Source organism: Bos javanicus, chromosome 4 (assembly GCF_032452875.1).
Source record: "Bos javanicus breed banteng chromosome 4, ARS-OSU_banteng_1.0, whole genome shotgun sequence".
In the NCBI taxonomy this organism is placed as follows: domain Eukaryota; kingdom Metazoa; phylum Chordata; class Mammalia; order Artiodactyla; family Bovidae; genus Bos; species Bos javanicus.
In genome coordinates this window covers 44,246,195-44,270,531 of record NC_083871.1, presented here as the reverse complement: position 1 = coordinate 44,270,531, position 24,337 = coordinate 44,246,195, and the positions used below count along the sequence as shown (strand labels likewise).

At 38.7% G+C, this 24,337-nt stretch overlaps 1 long non-coding RNA gene across 1 annotated transcript; it reads right to left on the bottom strand.

The window, feature by feature from the left end:
- Positions 1-24,283, bottom strand: LOC133246003 (uncharacterized). The gene is made up of 4 exons (XR_009735865.1): positions 23,763-24,283; positions 22,973-23,028; positions 5,419-6,187; positions 1-4,202 (listed from the first exon to the last, which is right to left on the bottom strand). It is a non-coding gene; the product is annotated as an uncharacterized LOC133246003 (long non-coding RNA).
- Positions 24,284-24,337: the final 54 nt, after the last annotated feature.

Here is a 24,337-nt window from a genome sequence, read left to right as displayed (position 1 = left end):
TTGAATGGTTCTATGAAGACCTACAAGACCTTTTAGAACTAACACCCAAAAAGGATGTCCTTTTCATTATAGGGGACTGGAATGCGAAAGTGGGAAGTCAAGAAACCGGGGGTAACAGGCAAATTTGGCTTTGGAATATGAAATGAAGCAGGGCAAAGACTAACAGAGTTTTGCCAAGAGAACGCACTGGTCATAGCAAACACCCTCTTCCAACAACACAAGAGAAGACTCTACACATGGTCATCACCAGATGTCAACACCTAAATCAGACTGATTATATTCTTTGCAGCCAAAGATGGAGAAGCTCTATACAGTCAGCAAAAACAAGACTGGGAGCTGACTGTGGCTCAGATCATGAACTCCTTATTGCCAAATTCAGGAATTGGTAAAGGGCAGGCTAATTGATTTGGGTGAACTTCATACATGAAAATATGCTCTTATGATTTTTCTAAACTCCTATGTTGTCCTAAACCAGCTTATAAGCATTTGACAGGAAAATAGTGGGGGAAGTGGGGGAAGGTCTGGGTGGGGATCTCAGGAAAGTTCAGGCACCTAGGTTTAATTTATTCAGTTCAGTCTGCTTGTCTTACTGCTAGCAATGTCTTTCTCTTCACAAAAAAGTTAATAATTATTACCACATTGTCCTCTTATTTACTTATTAAAATATGAGTGGCTTCCCTGGTGGCTCAGTGGTAAAGAATCCTCTTGCCAATGCAGGAGATGCAGGTTCAAACCCCAGGTCAGGAAGATCCCCTAGAGAGGGAAACGGCAACCCACTCCAGTAGTCTGGCCTGGAAAATCCCATGGACAGAGGAACCAGCTGGGCTACAGTCCAGGAGCTTGAAAAAGAGCTGGACATGACTTAATAACTAAAACAACAACAATAAATTACGTACTAGGCAAAGAATTAAATTGATCCAATAATTTCACGCTTCCCTGATAGCTCAGTTGGTAAAGAATCCACCTCCAATGCAGGAGACCCTGGTTCGATTCCTGGGTCAGGAAGACCTGCTGGAGAAGGGATAGGCTATCCACTCCAGTATTCTGGCCTGGGGAATTCCATGGACTGTGGTTCACCAAGAGTCGGACACGACTCAGCAACTTTCACTGTCACTTTCAATAATTTCACACTTTATTTCCATCTGAAAGACTATAAATGTTATTGTATCCCTCTTTCCTTGTGTGTAAAATGGGTATGCTAAAGGACAATGAAATAACTAGATGATCTATGAAGTCTCTTTCCATTTTAAAAGTATCTGTTTCTATGGTCTCTCTAGGCTGATACTGCTGCTTATGTACTATGGAGTCAGACCCCAGCTCTGCCCTCTCCTCAGTGTGGGACTTTGGGCAGGTTACCTAACCCCCTGTGGAACCAGCTTCCTTGGGTTACTGCCATTACAATCCTCACTCGGTACACTTTCTTGGTCATATTACTTAACTTGTGTACAAGATGCTATGGACAGGAGCTGAAGACATATAATACCTGTAAAAAAAACACAACATAAAACCTCACAATGTCTCTCGTAGGAGAGACTTAATAAAGTTAATCCCATCCTTTCTGCTACCTTTGGAGAGTTTCCTCACCCATTTCAAACTAATGTCACACACAATTTCCCTTGGGAAAAAAGGGCAGAGGGTGAAAAAACTATTAGATTTTATGCTTTGGAGTTTGATATAGGGTTTGTATTACCACATTTTCTCTTTCATCTTTTATCACTCATTATGATCAAAATCACCTGGCACATACATTAGCTATCTGTGTTCTCAAAGTCAAGGCTCAAAATAAATGCATATGAACATGACCTGAAACACTTATTTAACAGAAATACAAATGACTAGGTCAAAGAGACAGATAAAATTTATCAGAATCTCAAATTTTTCTGGATTTTTAAAAATCCTTTGCTCATTATTTGAACTATTTGTCTTATTAACAATTTAAAATATTTTGTCCAAATTAGACCCATGAACTATTTTATTGATTTTTTTCTTTTTAATTATATACCCTCACCTCAGCACAGGTGAAAATCCTTAAAACAAGTGGTTATATAATCGTATATAAATACTTAAGGATCATCTAAAGATATGATCTTTGTGAACATTTTTAGGCCACATGCAGAACAAGTATATACATTGTGACATCAATAAATACTTTTAGAATTAATGAAAACAAAAAGATCTCAGGAGGTCTGTTTTACAATATGTCATCCTCAATATTTCTTTCATTTTTTGCTAAGTGGACACTTTAAAGGGCAAAGCAATTATTTAATCTATCCTCATTCATCACCCCCAAATTACAAAATTAATGTACATTTTTTCAGCTTTCATAGAAATCTATTGAACACTGTATCTCTGGACTTCTGCCAAAAGCCTATGTTGAAATGACCATGAAAAGAATATTGTGGCATCTTCCATTAAATTGCAATTTGGTGACATTTTTGTTTGTACAGTATCCTTCATAATAAGATCTGTGAGGTAAATTTCCTTTGAGTTCAATGTTAAGCAATAGTTGTTTCTTCTGAGCAACTGATATATTTCAGTTTAGTGGTTAGTAAGACTATGCAACTTACATTTCCCCTTTTACCAAGAAATCCTGAGTTAAGTTTTCTACTCAGTTTTAACATCTAGTCATTTTTAAGGTTTCAGGTAAATTATTCACCATCTCTACCCATTGTTTTCACTCCCACAAACTCATTCATAAACTAGCTTTTGTTTTTTCTCATTTTTAAGTGCCTCTGTACTTTATTATATGGTAATTCAAATTCAAATATTTTTTAAAGAGTACAGATAAATAACTTTACATTGTCAAACTTAATATAACTTTTTTTCTTAATTTAAACCATTAGTGTAATTAAAGCTAATGCATTTGAGTATATAACACGAAAGCTTAAATTTATCTCTTTCTAAACAATACTCGGTCACAAGAGGCAAATGCTATGAATATGTGTTTATTTAGACATAACCTATTAACATACTGTAGTGGCAAGTCTATGTGGTTGTTACCTCTAACTACGTCAAACTGCTCCAAATAGAAATATGTACACTATTAGTATGGGCTTCCTAAGTGGCTCAGAGGTAAAGAATCCACCTACAATGCAGGAGATGCAGGAAACGCTATCGGTACAATGCTATGCACTCCTAATACTCTGAAAAATTCCTTTAATTCTATAAACCATAGGGCTTTATACTTAAATTTAAAGAATCTCAATTGTTCTCTGAATTTATAGTCAGAAAAGAAACAAGTCTGACATATTTCTGGGTGTGGTTTCTAAAGTTTTTATCCCCTTTGATTAGATGAATATTTGAGGTCATCTTGAAATATGAATCTTGTCAGTCAGGGGTTATGGAAATCTTGTACTTGTTCTTGAGAAGACCCCAATGAAGATCACTGTGGTAGAGTATTTATTCTCTGTGAATTAGCCTTATTCATGCAAGAGAATGGAGAAGGCAATGGCACCCCACTCCAGTACTCTTGCCTGGAAAATCCCATGGGTGGAGGAGCCTGATAGGCTGCAGTCCACGGGGTCGCAAAGAGTTGGACGTGACTGAGCGACTTCACTTTCACTTTTCACTTTCATGAATTGGAGAAGGAAATGGCAACCCACTCCAGTGTTCTTGCCTGGAGAATCCCAGGGATGGGGAAGCCTGGTAGGCTGCCCTCTATGGGGTCGCACAGAGTTGGACACGACTAAAGCGACTTAGCAGCAGCAGCAGCATGCAACAGAAGGGCTTAGCTGTGGAAGCCACTATGAAACAACTGGGACACCCACACACCCCAATACAGCCATTTCAATATTACTCTTTGGTTCTAACAAAATTTGGGGTAAAACCTTCTTCTAGTCACCATCATCTATGAACTCTGAATTGGCTATGTGTGAGGAGAACATCAAGCACTAATGCCAGTGGTGGAAAGAACAAATACAAGAATAGAACTGAGAAGGAAGCACCCTCCAGGTGCTGCTATCAGATCATTTTCAGCCTCGGTGCGATAAATCAGGCCTCTCCTGGGATGGTTCCAAGTAAACCATGGAAAAAAGCCAGCTCTAAAATTAATATTATGCTGATAATTTGATCACGGCATAAAAATCAAGAAGGGATGAAATTACCTTCTCTTCCTTTTTGGCCTTTTATTCAGGAACACATGTCATTTAAGCAACTCTATTCTTGCAAAAGGAAGTCAATCATACCTCCAACCTGTAAGACAACTAGAACAAATACATATGTTGAGAGAAGCGTGTTCATGGGAGATTATCTGAAGGATATGAAATCAATCCACTCCTCTAGATAAGCAGTCACAAACTAAGATTGATTTAACCCACAGGAATATTTTGTTTGGCCCACGGTGTGTTTTTTTAAAATTTGATCCAACACTGAAAAATAGTGAGATTTCAAATATAGAAGGTGGCAACAGTGTCGTTAGTGTCCCCACGTGGCAATATCTGTTGGGATTGAGAAATGGCAGCTGCTCCCTATAGCTGGGACAGAGGCTCTCCAGGTGGTCACAGTCCATAAAAATACAGAGTCTAAAATCAGAGAGGCCAGCAGAGAACTGAACGCCAGGAACGCATCGCTACTGCAACTGTAGTGTCAGTATTGCTTTTACTTAATTCCACTTTGGTGGCTGTCATCAGCACCCAGCATGTCATCTGACTGTAGACTCACTTCACTGGAATCTGGCCCTTTTCTTTTTTTTTTAATAGTACCTAGAATCTGGCTCTTTCTTTCACGATGTTAATAAAAATAAATCCTTTACTCTCCCACACAGATATCGAATTATTTATAAGCACTTTTCCTAACCTATCAGAAGAGTAAGATCTCAGTTATGGTACTTCCTTTCTTTTCATCATCTCATCACACCCCAGCACAGAAAATACACTTGCCTACTACTGTAGACCGTGGTGATTATCCCCAAGAGGATTATGTATTTCCCCCCCACAGATGTCAGGTTTAGCCAATGGAATGTGAACAGATATGATATACATAATATCTGAGCAGAAGCTTTAAAAGACAGTAAGTTTCCACCAGCCATCTTTACCTGCTATCCCCAAAAGCAATGCTCCTTCAGCCTAGGTCCTGAAATGAGCACACACCTTACACCTACTTGAAGGCTGATAGAGCTGCAAGTAACTCACATCCTACGTGTAATATGAGCAAGCTACTAAGATTACCACCTTGGGAAATGAGTTTATCTTCACATGGCATTCAAACTCTGAATAATGTCACTCAATTCTTATTTCTAAGTATTCACGGAAGAAAATTAGCTGCTAATGAGGAACTGTGAAAGAAAGAAGAATCTCTATTTTCTAAGGTCTTCAGTTCAGTTCAGTTGCTCAGTCGTCTCTGACTCTTTGCGACCCCATGAATTGCAGCATGCCAGGCCTCCCTGTCCATCACCAACTCCCGGAGTTCACTCAGACTCACCTCCATCGAGTCGGTGATGCCATCCAGCCATCTCATCCTCTGTCGTCCCCTTCTCCTCCTGCCCCCAATCCCTCCCAGCATCAGAGTCTTTTCCAATGAGTCAACTCTTCGCATGAGGTGGCCAAAGTACTGGAGTTTCACCTTTAGCATCATTCCTTCCAAAGAACACCCAGGACTGATCTCCTTTAGGATAGACTGGCTGGATCTCCTTGCAGTCCAAGGGACTCTCAGGAGTCTTCTCCAACTTCACTGTTCAGAAGCATCAATTCTTCAGCGCTCAGCCTTCTTCACAGCCCAACTCTCACATCCATACATGACCACAGGAAAAACCATAGCCTTGACTAGACGAACCTTTGTTGGCAAAGTGATGTCTCTGCTTTTGAATATGCTATGTAGGTTGGTCATAACTTTCCTTCCAAGGAGTAAGCATCTTTTAATTTCATGGCTGCAGTCACCATCTGCAGTGATTTTGGAGCCCCCAAAAATAAAGTCTGACACTGTTTCCACTGTTTCCCCATCTATTTCCCATGAAGTCATGGGACCGGATGCCATGATCTTCGTTTTCTGAATGTTGAGCTTTAAGCCAACTTTTTCAGTCTCCACTTTCACTTTCATCAAGAGGCTTTTTAGTTCCTCTTCACTTTCTGCCATAAGGGTGGTGTCCTCTGCAGATCTGAGGTTATTGATATTTCTCCTGGCAATCTTGATTCCAGCCTGTGTTTCTTCCAGTCCAGCATTTCTCATGTACATCTCATGATGTACTTACAATCTGTAATATTAAAAAAAACAAACAAACAGTGGCATTTGGAGATATTTGATTTTTGCCTTCAGAGAGACTACCACAAGTCAGTTCTTCTGGTTCCATCAATGACAGAAGAATCTTGCTTAGAAACAAAAGGCAAACAGACATAGGAATAAGGGTAGTGTTACAGAAACTATCCTCAAGAAAAATCCTTGTTTTTGTCAGAAAGTGAATTCTTCTGAAGCCCTTGACTGTGTCAGGTACTATGGAGGGTTCCTAAATGGGCCAGGAGAGAGGTGTCCCTAACAATTGTTGCCAGTGAGCAAGAATAGGAAAACAAAGGTTTCTTGAAATGTTGTTTAAAGCAAACTGGCTAATAATTTCACCTCCCATTCATTTACTAATAACTCCCAGGTCTTTATTTTCCAGTTCAGACTTTTCACTTGTGTTCCAGACCTGCATTTGTAGCTTGCTGTTAATTGATGTACCTCAAACTCAACATGTTCAAAATCTCATTAGTCTTCTCCATATCATCTCCCTAATCTGCTTCTCTCCCTCTACTTCCTATTTAGTGACTAGCATCGTACGTCTAATCATTAAAAAAAAAAATAGGCATCATCTTAGGACAGAGGCTGCAACCTAGCTGCTTATTTACTGAAGTTGTTTATTTTGGTTCAGACAGAACTTAAAAAAAAAACAAACAACTTTGAATCAACATTTAAGATTTGGGATATGTCACAGAAAAATAAAAGATTTAGGATTCTCTTTAAAAATCAGAAGATGCAATATCAGGCTCCACTTACACAGAACAATGGGCTAAAACTGAAGAGTAGATGTCCCTTTTAGACTCAGGTAAGCTCTCATTTCAGCTAGTATTCATAACAGCCACAATGGGTGCTGAGGTTTCTTTGATTCATTTTTGTCAACTGTTTGGCTTGAGGCATCTGATATTATGACTTGTGCTAAATTCTTTCTCCCCTCTATACCTCCACCAAAACCATCAGCCAGTCCTACAGATTCTAGCATTTCTCCAATCCGTTTCCCTCTTCTTCATCTCAATTGCTACATTCTCACTGGGGGATCTCAAACAATGCTCATCTGGACTGCTGTTAACAGTTGAAATACCTCCTGTTCCATCTGTCTAATGAATTCCCAAACTCCAGTGAAGTAAAGTGATGCAATGATAAAGTTCAAATTCCTCTAGTACATGGTACCAGGCCATTCATTCCTGATCTCTACCCACCACTCCAGTCTTAACTCATTTTGCTCCCACAGTAGTCAATACTCCAATACTTTCAAACAGTTCTGCTAACCAGGTGGATTGTTTCCGTCCTCTAGATCCTGATGCTGTTTATGTCTACAATATTTTCATCTCATCATTCAACCCACACAACCACATTCGTAACTCCAGAGATTCCGTTCAACCATTAACTTCTTTTTGAAGACTTTTCAATCTAATTCTCAACTCTGCAGGCAGATATGACCATTGCAGGCCCACATCTATTCCTTTCTGTCCCCCGTAAGACTGCTATATTGATGACCATGACATTTTATTCTTGTCTATTCTTGTGTCAATACTTGCTTGTATTAGACTGGGAGTCTGCCTCATTTGCCCTTATATTTCCAGACCCATGCTTCCTGCATACAGCTGCTTAATAAATATTGGCCTGAATGAATAAACAAATGATTACATCAAATGATTACCTATAGGTAGGCTGTTCTCTTAAACAGGTTTATCATCCACCTATAATTCTCTTTAAACCACTGATTTGCTTTTATCTGGAGATTATTCAAGGGTTAAAATTTTTAGCTTAGTTCAAGAAAATTAATTCAATTTCTAAAATAGTAGGAGCTCAAATCAATGAGGTAGATTTGTATTAACAACGTTTCCCCAGTATTATTCTTAAGAAAGATATCATATATTGCCTCTGACACCTGGAGGCAAATGATTGGTAAGTAATTTATGATTCAGATTAATTATACCATATGTAGGACACACATCAATGTGCCTTATGGGTATAGTTTATAAATAACACTAGGTTATAGCTATCAATCTTCTTAATGAGGAAAAAAATACAATACGACCTTTAGAGAACGAATTATGAATCAACTAACTTTTACAATATAAAGAGAATGCAAATGGCACATCTCCAGGTAATATACTTTGTATTACTCTCTAGAAAGCCATATTAATATAAAACTAAAGGTATTTAAGGCTCTAAATTTTTAGATAAAATCACACAAAAACACCTCTCTTGGAATTATAAAGACAGTTATTCATTCAATAATATTTATTGAGTACCTACTGTGAACTGGGCACTGTTCTAAACTTTAGGGATACTGATGCCTTTATAAATAAGACTAAAGGTTGGGGAAGCCAGTACAATACACCAGGTTGGAAGATAAAGGGAGCCCAGGACTGACTTTGTAGCATATCAAAAACAAATTTCAATTGACTGGGGAACTGGATGATTTTTTTTTCCCACTTTGCACCAATCCACATTTTGCAGCTAGCGTCATCAAATTTAGATTTTAGAGTGTGTTTTGGGGGGCGAGGGGGAGGGGGAGGGCATAGGCAGGTCAACAGTTAACAAAAAAAAATAAAAAAACAAAATACAAAGTCTGTCTAGAGAGTAATAAGTCTGTAAGAGAAATAAATCAGGGAAGAGTCATGAGGAGTGCTGAGTGGTAGAGACGCAATTTAAAATACAGCGGCCAGGGAAAGCCTCACTGAGAAAGTGGCATTTAAGTAAAGAGCTGAAGAAAGGGAGGGAGAGGGCCATATGGATATGTGGTAGCAAGGCATTCCAGCAGAGGAAGCAACAGCAAATGAGGACACTGGTCCAGACATGCCTGGAAATTTCATGGAACAGCAAGGAAGTCAGTGGCCAGTGTAGCTTAGAGCAAAGGGGCAGGGAGGAGAATGGCAGATTCAAAGAGAGAGGTAATCTAAGGGAAGAAAGAGGCAGGATTGGAATATATAGGACAGTCCTCTAATCTGAAGGTCCAGTGCTCTCTTTTTATAACAAATGTTTTATATTCTTCCCTTATATCCTGAAATTAACCTCACTGGTGATACAACTTATCTACACACCTAACTTCAAAAGAACTAATACAATACTGAACCTGTAATACAAATGAGAAATAAATGGAAGTTATAACAAAATTAACCTATTTCAACAGGTAAATGTTTAGACACTTTACTGTAAAAGATAAAAATGTCACCTTTCTAACCACTGTAAACGTGACAGGTACAAATGCAGAATGATAAAGGTGTGTTTTCTTTAAGCCTCAAAAGTCACCGATGGTGATGCTGATTCAAGCTTTAAAATGCCATTCTAAATGACAAACCTCTGGTAAAATTCTGAACACTCTATAGTGTCATCTTCCCTCAAATCATATGATGGTTGCATTTCTGGAAAATCAAATGTACTTTAAAACCATGCAAAAACATTTTGTATGTTCATATAAATGGAGTTAGGTCTAGGTTCAAATCATTATAAACAGGTTTTTCACCTTCAAGAATGTCCAAAGGACATCCAAAAGTCATGCAGAAGACACACAAGGGGACTTTTGGGGGAGAATGCTTTATACTTTGATTGTTGTGGTGGTTACAAGGGTGTATACATGTGTCAAAACTAATCAAACTGCACAGTTAAAATGGCCCATCTTATTTTATATAAATTTTACCTCTAAAATTGATTTAAAAATCATACAGTATGAGAAATGATTGTTTAAGGGAAGCTGTAGGATGGACTAGCAGGCCGAAACACACTAAATCCCACTCAATCAAGGTACAACCCAAAAGGTTTGCACAAATTTCCAAAACACACCCTAGTGAGCAATAACACATACACTGAGAATACAGCATGCTATCTTAGTGGGATGGGAAGTAACAAGGAGGTTTTGAGCTGAGCAGTGATGTAATCTGACATATTTTATAAAGGATTGTTCTGACCTTTGAGGCAGACAGGCAAGGGCCGATGCAGAAAGACCAATTAGAAACTATCATAAAAGGCAGGCAAGAGAGGATAGTAGCTTAGCAAAGTGGTAAATCATTAGATACATTAGAAAAAACCTTCACAAGTTTCCAACAGACCCCCAAAGGTAATGCAGGAAATAGAAAGAGCTCAAAAAATGTTCCGTAGATTAAAAGAAGTAAAGGGTAGTATTTCTTAACCATACTCATATAACACTCCACACTTCATTATGCAATGCAATTTAAAAAAAATTGTGCCTCCAGCTTTATCATTTTATATCTAAATGTAATGAAACATGTTTCTGATGAAATGAGATTTAACAAAAAAAATTTTTTTAACTTTACCATAAAAAAGTGTATTTCTTGCCTAAGTGAAATACTTTAACTTGGCTATTTCTATGCTAATTTAGGTCTTGCAATACTATTAAGCTTGGTGAAATCTGAGAGTTTTTCTAAGTATAGAAATTTATAAGGTTATGCTGGATTTGTTATAAGATTCAGTTCAGCTCAGTTCAGTCGCTCAGTCGTGTCCGACTCTTTGTGACCCCATGAATTGCAGCACGCCAGGCCTCATCGTCCATCACCAACTCCCGGAGTTCACTCAGACTCACGTCCATCGAGTCAGTGATGCCATCCAGCCATCTCATCCTCTGTCGTCCCCTTCTCTTCCTGCCCCTAATCCCTCCCAGCATCAGAGTCTTTTCCAATGAGTCAACTTTTCGCATGAAGTGGCCAAAGTACTGGAGTTTCAGCTTTAGCATCATTCCTTCCAAAGAAATCCCAGGGCTGATCTCCTTCAGAATGGACTGGTTGGATCTCCTTGCAGTCCAAGGGACTCTCAAGAGTCTTCTCCAACACCACAGTTCAAAAGCATCAATTCTTCGGTGCTCAGCTTTCTTCACAGTCCAACTCTCACGTCCATACATGACCACTGGAAAAACCATAGCCTTGACTAGACGGACCTTTGTTGGTTATAAGATTAGAACCTACTAAACCAAATTATATCTTTGAGATCACAGATAATTTCTTATTTGTCTTGTTCTGTTAAAATTGGGGGACAGTTAATTGAGGGTTCTAGTTAGCTGACTCCATGTACACTAAAGTTTTATATTTAATATTTAAACATTTCCTTTTAAAATATCAGAAAAGAAAAAATAAATAAATAAAATATCAGAAAAGCATTTTTGACTGAAATGATTTCTGAGATTTGCTTCAAAATAATTCATTGGAGAGAGAGAATGGAAAGGAAGTAGATGAGATGAGACTGGCCATAGGCTGATAACTGTCAAAGCTGACAGATAAGTAACAGTGATTCAGCTCACTGTTGTCTTTATTTTTGAATAAATTTAAAATTTTTCATAATGAAAAGTTAAAAAAAATCAGGGTCTGATAATTTAGTCAATATTTGTTGAATAATCTCTATGTGTCTGACTTCTACTGGAGCTTGGGAGAAATTTATTAATTATGAGGATAAGATCTCTATGTTAAAGAGCTCACATCCCAGAGATATAAACAAACAGTTATGAAACAATGTAAAGACTAGAATATTGTTTTAAATGTATAAAGTGCTATAGGAGCAAAGAAGGAGTGATTGATTGTTCCTGGTGAAATCACAGAATCTTCCCAGAGAACTGATGTTTAGATTGGGCCCTGAAGGTTAAATATGCTTTATCTGGGACAAAAAAAGGGGAAAGAAGTCTCCACAAAGAAGGCAACATAACTCAAGAAAATGCTCACATTAAGGCATTAAGAGAAAAACAACAGACAGTGAAAAAAATAAAAAAGTGTGTGAGGAGAGTAAGCGATTGTTGTATTTTTACTGCTAGTACCTAAAACAGTGACTGACAATATATTAGGTATTCAAAATTATCCTACTGAATAAATTCATTGTTTGAAAAAGAGATAGGATGAAAATAGCAGAGAGCAGTGTTTTAAAACCCAAGGGAAAAGACAACCCACAGGATGGGAAAAAGTATCTACAACTCATATATATCTGATAGGGGTCTAGTAACTATAAGACAGAAAGAACTGCTATCACTCACCAGTAAAAAGACAAAGAATATAACTAAAAAGTGAGCAAAAGACATGAATAGACATGTTTTCAAAGAAGATATATGAATAGTCAAAAAGCATAAGAAAAGATGCTCAACATGGATGATCTTTGGAAAATGCAAATCAAAACCACAAGGTACCACTTCAAACCCACTAAGATGGCTAGAAATTAGCAAAAGAAAAAAATGTTTTAAGGAAAATAGCAAGTGCTGGCAAGGATATGGAGAAATTGAAACACCTGTACATTTCTGGTGAGAATATAAAATGGTGCAGCCACTGTAGAAAATAGGTTAGTGGTTCCTCTGAAAGTTTAACACAGAAGTACCATATGACCTAGCAATATTGCTCTACATACACGTACACACATGTTCACAGCAGCACCACTCACAATGGCCAAAGGTAGAAACAGCCAGTCCTCAGATGAATGAATAAAGAAAATGTGCTGTATTATATATGAATCAGTCACAAAGACAAATATTGTGTGATTCCACTTGTGTGTGTGTGTGTGTGTGTGTGTGTGTGTGTGTGTGTAGGCTTCCGGAGAAGGGAATGGCAACCCACTCCAGTATTCTTGACTGAAGAATCCCATAGACAGAGGAGCTTGGCAGGCCTGCAAAGAGCCAGACACAACTGAGCAACTAACACTTTCACTTTTTCAGTCTTTTATGATATAGGCAAAGAAACAGGAAAATAATAGAATGGGAAAGACCAGAGATCTCTTCAAGAAAATTAGAGATACCAAGGGAAGATTTCATGCAAAGATGGGCTCAATAAAGGACAGAAATGGTATGGACCTAACAGAAGCAGAAGATATTAAGAAGAGGTAGCAAGAATACACAGAGGAACTATGCAAAAAAGATCTTCAGGACCCAGATAATCACAATGGTGTGATCACTCACCTAGAGCCAGACAACCTGGAGTGCAAAGTCAAGTGGGCCTTAGGAAGCATCACTATACACAAAGCTAATGAAGGTGCTGGAATTCCAGTTGAGCTATTTCAAGTTCTAAAAGATGATGCTGTGAAAGTGCTGCACTCAATATGCCAGCAAATTTGGAAAACTCAGCAGTGGCCACAGGACTGGAAAACGTCAGTTTTCATTCCAATCCCAAAGAAAGGCAATGCCAAAGAATGCTCAAACTACCGCACAATTGTACTCATCTCACACACTAGTAAAGTAATGCTCAAAATTCTCCAAGCCAGGCTTTAGCAATATGTGAACCATGAACTTCCAGATGTTCAAGCTGGATTTAGAAAAGGCAGAGGAACCAGAGATCAAATTGCTAACATCTGCTGGATCATCGAAAAAGCAAGAGAATTCCAGAAAAACATCTATTTGTGCTTTATTGACTATGCCAAAGCCCTGATTATGTGGATCACAACAGACTGTGGAAAATCCTGAAAGAGATGGGAATACCAGACCACCCGACCTGCCTCTTGAGAAATCTGTATGCAGGTCATGAAGCAACAGTTACAACTGGACATGGAACAACAGACTGGTTCCAAATCAGGAAAGGAGTATGTCAAGGCTGCATATTGTCACCTGCTTATTTAACTTATATGTAGAGTACATCATTGGTAATGCTGGGCTGGATGAAGCACAAGCTGGAATCAAGATTGCTGGGAGAAATATCAGTAACTTCAGATATGCAGATGACATCACCCTATGGCAGAAGGTGAAGAAGAACTAAAGAGCCTATTGATGAAAGTGAAAAAGGAGAGTGAAAAAGTTGGCTTAAAACTCAACATTCAGAAAACGAAGATCATGGCATCTGGTCCAATCACTTCATGGCAAATAGATGGGGAAACAATGCAAACAGTGAGAGACTTCATTCTAGGGGGCTCCAAAATCACTGCAGATGGTGACTGCAGCCATGAAATTAAAAGATGCTTGCTCCTTGGAAGGAAAGCTATGACCAACCTAGACAGGATATTAAAAAGCAAAGACATTACTTTGCCAACAAAGGTTCGTCTAGTCAAAGCTATGGTTTTTCCAGTAGTCAAGTATGGATGTGAGAGTTGGACTATAAAGAAAGCTGAGTGCTGAAGAACTGATGCTTTTCAACTATGGTGTTGGAGAAGACTCTTGAGAGTCCCTCGGTCTGCAAGGAGATCCAACCAGTCCAGCCTAAAGGGACCAGTCCTGAGTGTTCATTGGAAGGACTGATGTTGAAGCTGAAACTCCAATACTTTGGCCGCCTGTTGTGAAGAGCTGACTCATTTGAAAAGGCCCTGATGCTGGGCAAGATTGAGGTAGGAGGAGAGGAGGACGACAGAGGATGAGATGGTTGGATGGCATCACCGACTCGATGAATATGAGTTTGGGTAAACTCTGGAAGTTGGTGATGGACAGGGAGGTCTGTCGTGCTGCAGTCCATGAGGTTGCAAAGAATTGGACACGACTGAACTGAACTGATGATCCACTCTGTTTCTGTTGTATTGATCATATTAACTCCTCTTTCATATCTGATTTTGAGTCCTTTTTTCCTTGGTAAGTCTCTAAGGACTTCTCAGTTTTGTTTATCTTTTCAAATAACCAGTGCTTCATTTCATTGATCTTTTCTATTGTTTTTTAAAATTTATTTCTTAATTAAAGGAGAATTGCACTACATAATTTTGTTGTTTTCTATCAAACCTCAAGATGAATCAGTATCAGCCATAGGTATACATATATCCCTTTCCTTTTGAACCTCCCTGCCATCTCCCTCTATTGTCTTTTTAGTCTCATTTTAATTTACTCCTGTTCTAATTGTATTTCCTTCCTTCTACTAACTTTGAGGTTTGTTCATTCTTCTTTTTCTAGTTTGAAGGGTAGATTACGTTGTTTGACAACTACCATATTACTCATATCTGGAATTTAAAATATGACACAAGTTCATCTGTGTCATATTTTAGATTTCAGAAGGGCAGGGCTTCCCTCAAAGCTCAGTTGGTAAAGAATCTACCTGCAATGCAGGAGTCCCTGATTCAGTTCCTGGGTAAGATTTCCTGGATAAGGAATGGGCTACCCACTCCAGTAGTCTTGGGTTTCTCTTGTGGCTCAACTGGTAGAGAATCTGCCTGCAATGCGGGAGACCTGGGTTCAATCCCTGGGTTGGGAAGATCCTCTAGAGGAGGAAAAGGCTACTGGCCTGCAGAATTCCAAGACTGTATCGCCATGGGGTTGCAAAGAGTCAGACACGACTGAGCGACTTTCCCTTTCACTATGAAACAGAAAGAGGCTCAAAGATATAAAGAACAAATTTGTGGTTGCCAATGGGATGCGGGGGTGGTGTAGGGATGGACTGGGAGTTTGGGATTAGCAGATGCAAACTATTACATATAGAATGGATGAATAATAAGGTCCTACTATATAGCACTGGGAACCATATTGAATATGCTATAATAAACCATAATGAAAAAGAAAAAAAGTTAGGTTGTTTCAGACTTTTCTTAATTCTTGAGAAAGGCATTTATTGCTTTGAACTGCTTGTCTTAGAACTACTCTTGCTGCATCCTATACATTTTGGTGTATTCCTTTTCCATTTTCATTTGTCTCAAGGTATATGTTTATGTATTTTATTTCTTCTTTGCCCCATTGGTTGTTCAGTAGCATGTTGTTTAACCTCTACATTTTTGCAAATCTTACAGTTTTCTTCATGTTATTTATTCTAGTTTCGAGGGCTTCCCTGGTTGCTCAAATAGTAAAGAATTGCATATAATGCAGAAGACCTGGGTTTGAGATCCCCTGGAGAAGGGAATGGGAACCCACTGCAGTATACTCGCTTAGGAAATCCCACGGACAGAGGAGCCTGGTGGGCTACAGTCCACGAGGTTACAAACAGTTGGATATGACTGAGCAACTAACACTTTCACTTTTGTACTACTGTGGCTGGAGAAAATGCTCGATATGATTTCAGTTCTCTTAAATGCATCAAGACTTGTTTTGCACCCTAACATAAGATCTATATTAGAAAGTATTCCATGTGCACTTAAGAATGTATTCTGTTGCTTTTGGATGGACTACAGATCATATGTAAACACCTGTTAAGTCTATCTGGTCTAATATGCTGTTCAAGGCCAATGTGTTTATTTATTGATGTTTTGTCTAAAAGATTTATCCATTGATGTAAGTGGGATACTAAAGTCCCCTACTATTATTGCACTGTTGTACCTTTAGCTATGCTAATATTTGCTTCCAAAATTTAGGTGACCTATGCTTGGTGCATAAATATTTATAAAATGTTTTATCTTTCTGTTGGATTGACCCTTATCATTATGCAATGTCTTTCTTTGTCTCTTATCGCATTCTTTGTTTTAAACTCTATTTTGTCTGATATAAGGATAGATATTTCACCTTACTTTTGGTTTTCATTTGCATGGAAAATATACCTTCACTTTCAGTCTGTGTGATTCTCAACATTTAAAGTGAGTCTTTTGTAGAGTATATAGATGGATCTTAAAAAAAGAAATCCATTCAGCCATTCGGTCTTTTGATTGGAGCATTTAGTCCATTTTCAAAGTAATTATTGAAAGGTATGTGCTTAGTGCCATTTTGTAAATTATTTTCTGGCTGTTTTTGTAGTTCCTTTCTGTGCCTTTATTGTTCTCCTGCTCTCTTAGACTGTGGTTAAATTTCTTTAATGGTATGTTTATATTCATTTCTGTTTATCTTTTGTGTATTTACTAAAGATTTTTGCTTTGTGGTTACCATGAAGCTTATACATAACAACTTGTATCTATAACATTCTAAGTAAAAACAACTCTTTGGTCCAACTGTAAAGCTTGTTGCTATTATTTCTCCCACCACATTTTAATGTTTTTGACGTCCCATTTTACATCTTTTTCTCTTATGTATCCCTTATAACTAATTTTTTTTACTACTTTTGTCTTTTAACCTTCACACTAGTTTTATAAGTGATTAATTCACTATCTTTACTATATATTTGAATTTCCAGTGAGATTTATTTTCATGTGTTTTGTTATTAATTAGCACCTTTTCTTTTTAGCTCAAAGAATTTCCACTGGCATTTATTTTAAGACCAGTTTAATGGTGATGAACTCTAGCTTTTGCACATCTGGAAAACGCCTTCTCTCTCCTTCACTTCTGAGTGAGCTCTGCTGCCATGTATAGTATTCTTGGTTAGAAGTATTTTTCTTTCAGCACTTTGAATATATTGTGCTATTCCTTTATGGCCTGCTAAGTTTTTGTTGAAAACTCTGGTAAGTCTTAGGGGGGGTTTCCTTGTGTGTAGCAAGTTAGTTTTCTCTTGCTACATTTAAGATACTCTTACCTTTATTTTTGACATTTAAAGTATAGCATGTCTTGGTTTGTGGGTCTCTTGATTTCCCCTCATTTGGAACTCTGGGATTTCTGGATCTAAATGTCTGTTTCCTGCCTCAGGTTGGAGAAGTATTTAGCCATTATTTCTTCAAGTAAGATTTCTGCCCCTTTCTCTCTTCTCCTCTGGGAGCTCAATGATACAAATGTTAGTCTGTTTGATGTACCATTAGTCCCTTAAGCTATATTCACTGTGCTTCTCTGATTGGGTGAGTTTCGCTGCTCTATCTTTGAGTTGACTGATCTTTTTCCCTGCTTCATCTAGTCTGCTCTTAAACCCAGCTAGTGTATTTTTCAGCTCAGTCATTGGATTCTTTGCTCTGTGGCCTTTTTTGGTACTTGCCATCTCTTTGTTGACATTTTCACTGTGTTCTCCCCAGATCAGTGAGCACCTTTATGACCATTAATTTCAACTTTTTATCATAAAAACTACTTATCTCCACTTCATTAATGTTTTGTTTTCCTGAGGGTTCATCTTTTTCTTTCATTTGGAACATATTCCTCTGTTTCTTCATTTTGTGTCACTCTGTGTGTTGGTTTCTAATAGCAGATGAAACCATCTCTCCCAGTCTTGAAGGTGTGGCCTCAAGTAGGACATGAAATTTGCTGTTTCATTTCCTCTTGCCTATCTCTCAAATCTTTGTGCTTGACCAAGCAGACTTGTTATATTTCTAATAGCTCCCAGTTGTTAAGTATGTGACAAGATCTGCCAGTGTCCCAAAGTGGAAGATCTCAGCACCTAGATTCAGGCTGTTTGGAAGTCAGACATTCAAGTATCAGTTTTTAAATGTATGCAAATGTATACAGTCCTGTAGGACTGTAAGTGTAAGCCCCACTGGCCACCATAACCAGATGATCTGGAGGGGTCCCTAGGTGGCAGTTGCAAATATCAGGGCTCCAGATAAGTGTATGAAGTCTTTCCTGGATGATACTGATTAACTGAAGCAAGGCAGAGGGAAACAAGTCCAGATGGCATGGCAAGGCAAGGCCTATGTTCCTTGAGAGCAGATCTACATGCCACAAAGTGTGGCCAAACCTGAAGACTGCTCCTCAGACTGAAAATCCAAAATAAACGAAGAGGCCTCCTTCACAGAAATGCTGGGGGTGTGCCTCAGTCTACTGTCTGTACAGTGCCTTGGGGTATAACTTGCCAAAGAATTGCCACAGTGCCATGGGACCCAGAAATGGAAGCTTCCTGGCTATCAAAGCCAGGCAATGAAGAGACATCCCAGACAGCAGCCACCCAACTGGGGCAACAGACATAAAAATCAGGGTACTAAGTATATATTAAGTGTCTCTTCCCTCCAGGAGACAGTAAAACACTTTAAAGTGTACAGTTAAGTGATATTAGGTATATTTACATTGTTGTTAAAAAAAATCTTGCAAATCAAAACTTAAACCCAATAAACAACTACCCTTCCCCCTACTCCTAGACCCAAGTAAGCACCATTATAGTTTATGTTTCTACGAATCTGACAATTTTAGATACCTCATATAAGTGGAATCACTATTTATTCTTTCTAGTTTTATTGAGAAATAGTGACATGCATCACTGTGTAGGTTTAAGGTGTATAGCATGATAGTCTGATGTATATGTATTGTGAAATGAGCACCACAAGGTTTAGCTAACATCCATCATCTCATAAATACAATAAAAAGAAAGAAGAAAACAGCTTTTCTCCCTGTGATGAGAACTCTTAGGATCTACTCTTCTTTCTACAATTTTCCTGTATATCATCAAAGTGTTAACTATAGTCATCATATTGCATATCATATTTCTAGTACTTATTTATGTTGTAACTGGAAGTTTGTACAGTTTGAATACTTTCCTCTAGTCTCCCCTCCCCACACCTCTGCCTCTGGTAACCACAAGTATGATCTCTTTTTCTATGAGTTTGTTTTAGATTCCATATATAAGTGAAATAATACAGTATTTCTGTGTTTCTGTCCACAATTTACCTTTAATTTAAAATAATAGCAGTCACTGAATAAAAGGGATGTTTTTGCTTGTTTTTTGCTGACAGTTGAACCTGAGTCCAACCAATATACTGGATGGATTTTATATATGGTGCAGTCATGTGTTACAGTCCTTGTTAACAAGCCATTCCTGAATACAGGAACTAAAAGTCACCACATTAAAGGATCACTAACTAGATGCTCAGGTAGTACTTGACTTTGAAGTTATTTATAAAATTTTAATTTTTCTTTGAATGTTAAATGAAATAGCATGAGAAATATGAGATAGAAAATTTAGAGAAGAGAGTGGATTTAATTACAGTATTCTACTGTAGTTAGCATTTATTGTTATCCTAATCAGCCTTTGTTGCCTAACTCTGAAGCTTCAAGAGAGTTGAGAATCATCTGGGTTTTGATTTCATTTCTGCCATCTATATGATTTTGGGCAAATCATTTCATTTCTTTAAGCTTAGGCATTAATATTGTTACTAGTATTCTAATGTATAAATAGGGATGGAGATGATATTATCCAGCTTGCTTACTTTAGGGCAGAGTTATGAGAATAAACAAGGAGTACAGTATTAAAAAAAACAAACAAAACCTTTTGACTTATAACTTTAGAAATGTATTTTATTTAAAAATTTCATCCTTTCCAAACTTCTTTCCATTTTTATATCTCTTTTTTCTAAAAGTCTTATTCTACTATAGACTAAAGAAGATATGCTCCTTTTGCATCCAGTTCCCTATAAACTGGATTTCTTATTTCAGTAATAAACTCACATGTTAAAAAATGGTGCACACAGGACTTCCCTGGTGGTCCAGTGGCTGAGAATCTGCTCACCGATGCAGGGAACACGGGTTTGACCCCTGGTCTGGGAATACCCTACACGCTGCAGAGCAACTAAGCCGTGTGCCGCGACGACTGAAGTGCACCTAGAGCCCATGCGCTGCAACAAGAGAAGCCACCACAGTGAGAAATTCGCACACCTCAGCTAGAGAGTGGCTCTTGCTTGCCACAACTAGAGAAAGACTGCATGTAGCAATGAAGACCCAGTTCAATCAAAAAAGCAAAAAAAAAGAGGTAAAGAGCTTTGTTGCTATAACTAGGTCTAGGAATAGGGGAGTAAAGAATACCAGAAATAAAGTAGAGAAGAATTTCCCTCTCTCCTTTCTTATCCATGCTCCCGAAAGCTATCAGCTATCAGTCCTTAAGTTTGAGAGTAGGGAGAAGACTGAGGACTGGAGCATGAAATGAAAGGTTAATATTAGAAGTGCTACTTGAGGAGACTCTTAGGAATGGGTTTGATTCTTTATCTGTAGTTTCACTTATACCAGGTATAAAAGCACTGTGACTCAGTGGTTTATGCAACAAGCTGGAAACTCAGGACCTGTGGCTTCTGGTCATGCACCTGACATTTGTCTTTCACATGAGCTACTCAGGTTCACTCCCATGTTTTACTTAGTTTTTCATCTATTAATGAATCAAAGATGCCAAATAACTTTCCAGGTAATAGAAAAAAAAACAGAACTCACATAGAGCTATAACTATGAAAGCTATAAGAAGGGCAGTTTTTATGAGAATAGATGTGACAATACTACAAAAGTTTAAATTTCTATATAGATATAAAGCATTATTACTTCTACCTGAGCTTGGAAGGAATACTATGAATATGAAATAGATATATAATCCTGAACTCTCTTTCAGATTATTAGTTTTAAACTCCCACTAAAATCTTCACAAAAGTAGTAAGGAAGTAAAAAGGGAGATCTTTTAAAACATTATTTGGCTTTCTTCTCACCCCTCACATATTTACCCACAGTGAAGGGAAAGAGCCAAAGAAGAGAGGTTGGGGCAAAAAAGTAAAAGATATGGAAATCATTAATTCTGTCTTTCAGTTCAGTTCAGTTGTTCAGTTCTGTCCAAACTCTTTGTGACCCATGGACTGCAGCATGCCAGGCTTCCCTGTTCATCCCCAACTCCCAGAGCTTACTCAAACTCATGTCCATCCAGTCGGTGATGCCACCCAACCACCTCACCCTCTGTTGTTCCCTTGTTTAACCAGTTCTTATTTTGTGTTTTCTATAAGTAAGTATAAGGTGTAGTACATTAATTCTGAAACACATCGTGTTAAGACAGCACCAGCTAGCATTTCTAGAAGATGAAACTAAGGCTTAAAGTCAAGGATAAGTGATTTGCCCCGAGTTAAGAAATGGAATGGGTTTTTGAATCTTCACCTCTCTCATTTCAGAGCCTATGATCTTTATTACTGCCCTAATGTATTTCAGGAAAAGCAGAATTGACCCCTGGAATAAATGTTAACAGAACCTATCTTAGAAAGTTACAAGGAAATTAAGTTGCCCCAGAGATTCTCCCCATCTCTCCCATGGCCACACGCATGTAAGGTGACATCTTTACCTATTTCTGTATGCTTACTTGATGCTCCTTTCTTGACTAACCGGATTCTCCATACTTCCTACTCTTCTCACAGGGCTTCCGCTTGTCAAATCCCTAATTCTACCCCAGGGCATTCAGCTTCTGGCCTTGAGCTTAATGACTTACTCTCTCTAGGTTTTAAGTTCCAGTTCTTAACAGTGAGAACTGACACTCCCAGATCACATTCCTACATCAGGTCAAGGCTGCTGGCCAGTCAACAGGGGTTGGTTAATCTGGGTCAAGCACCCAAATCCTTGGCTGTGGATGGGTAGAGCAGTCACATTCCTTGGGAACTGTGGTATAAGTAGGTGGAAATTCTGAAAGAGCCTGTGCCATTTTAAAACATCACCCAGACAAGATTTGCTTTCTCCTTTTTTTGTGTGTTTCTATTAAAGATATTCCCATTCTTCCTACTGCCTAGACTGAAAGTCTAAACATTTTTTAATGAAATAGATTTAACTTTGTTTGAAAAGTAACGCACACACATCCTAAAATACTCAGAATATAACAGAGTATGCTCGTTGGAAGTTGTATCCTTTCTACCAAGATTCTCAAGGTCCTCCTAGAGGCTATCACAACTAACAGTTTTTGAAGTATACTTCAGAAAAATTCTATGCATGTTCAAGCATTTTATTCATATTTTATCCACATTCCATTTTACATAAATGGGAGAATAACATGAACACAGTGTGTGCCAAGCTTTTTTCACTTAATAAGCAGATTCTGAAACCTATTTGACCTCAACACATATAGACTATTTTTTTCATTTTTTAATGGCTTCATAGAACTTAAATATGCGATTTTTTTTTTTTAACCAGTGCCCTTTTGATAGGCAGGTATACTGTTTTTCACCTAGTTCTAGGGAAAAAGGGTACCCTACAGTGAGCTATACTGGTGGGTGAGCGAATCCAGATCTTAATCTTTTCTCATATCCAGTGAGTCTCAATAATCTGATTAAAGTAAAATACTCCAGATCCTTGTTTTAAAAGCTCACCTCAGAAATTAAACTATTCCTCTAAGGGGACTCTTTTTTTAAATATTGGACAAAATTGTATCTTTTTATATGCACATACCTGTATACAAATGCACAGGAAGACAACTGGAAGGACACATCTGGAAGTGGTTCTTTCTGAGAAGAGTAGATTGGTATGTATCAGTTGTATTATTTTAAAAAGAAATATTTTTCTTTAAAACAAATAGGAAATTGGACCTTGCTACTCACACCTGTTTTCTTCAAGTTTATTATTAAATTCCACGGTTCTTCTAAACATTCATCTGGGAAACGGGGCCTGCTACTGATATTTATTTTAACCAAATTGCCTAGCCAATCTTATCCGGAAAAAGCATTGTTTGTGGGTATAGTGAACAAAAGAAAGTGACCTAGAGAAGTTCATGGATCAGGTCTTTCACTTGAGTCACATTATCACGTTTACGCTCCTTAGTGAGAGGTATCATGGTGCCGGTGAGAGAAAAAGGATCTGCGTTCTAGTTTGGGCTCTGCTAAGAATATATAAGAATATACTGGGGGACCATGAGCAAACACTTTGACTGTAAAATGGTGAATTAAACTAAGATTTCTTTGATTACTAGAAGACTTACAAAGATGCATTCTACGGTGAAAAATCTATTATTCAGTTCTGAGTTGCTTCGAATCTAAAGGCAAGAAGACAAATTCTCTCCAATTCAGCAAACATGTGTGGTATGTATTAGGACACACTGTGAATCTCAGGCGCTCATTCACCAGGTTTTAGACTGATTTGCAAAAAAGTCCTCTCACTGAAGAAGCGTTTCGTTTCTCTTGGCCGTAGCCATTGCCCAAAGCGCCAAGATCTAATTGCCGTCAACATTAAGATGAAGACGTACCTGCTGTGAACGTGAAGACACTACAGTTCCCAGCATGCCTCTCTTCCCACCGCCGCCCTCTCCCGCCCCTACTCCTGGACTCTTGCCGGCCGGGACTAGGCAGTCCCAGCCCACAGCTGGCGGCGGCGCGAAAGCAGTCTAGAAATGTGCTTTTCCCACAAAAAGGCGGTGAGACCGCAGTTTCCAACTCAAGTCCTACTTCCACTGACTAGGGTCTGCCCGGCGGAGTCAAATTCCCTCCAACCAGCTCTCTTCAGACCGGCAAACTGCTGGGGCGGAACCACGCCCCGGAAATGAGGTCAAGTCTCCCAGCTGACGGCTGAAGCGCCTTCCAGCCAGTCCTAGCCGGGCTAGGACCGGCGGGGCGGGCTTGGGGGCGTGGCAAGCGGGCGCGGCTCAGCTCGGCGTAGCCCCGGGGATCTAGCCGCTGCGCGGGGCCGCGCGTCTGAGTGGCGGCGGGGGCGCGCCCGTGGAGAGTGGCGGCTGCGGTTGCTAGTCTGGAGGGAGGGAAGGAGGAACCGGGAAGGGGTGGGGGGGGGCAGGGCGATCGGAGAGCCGTGTTCCTAAGGCGGTGG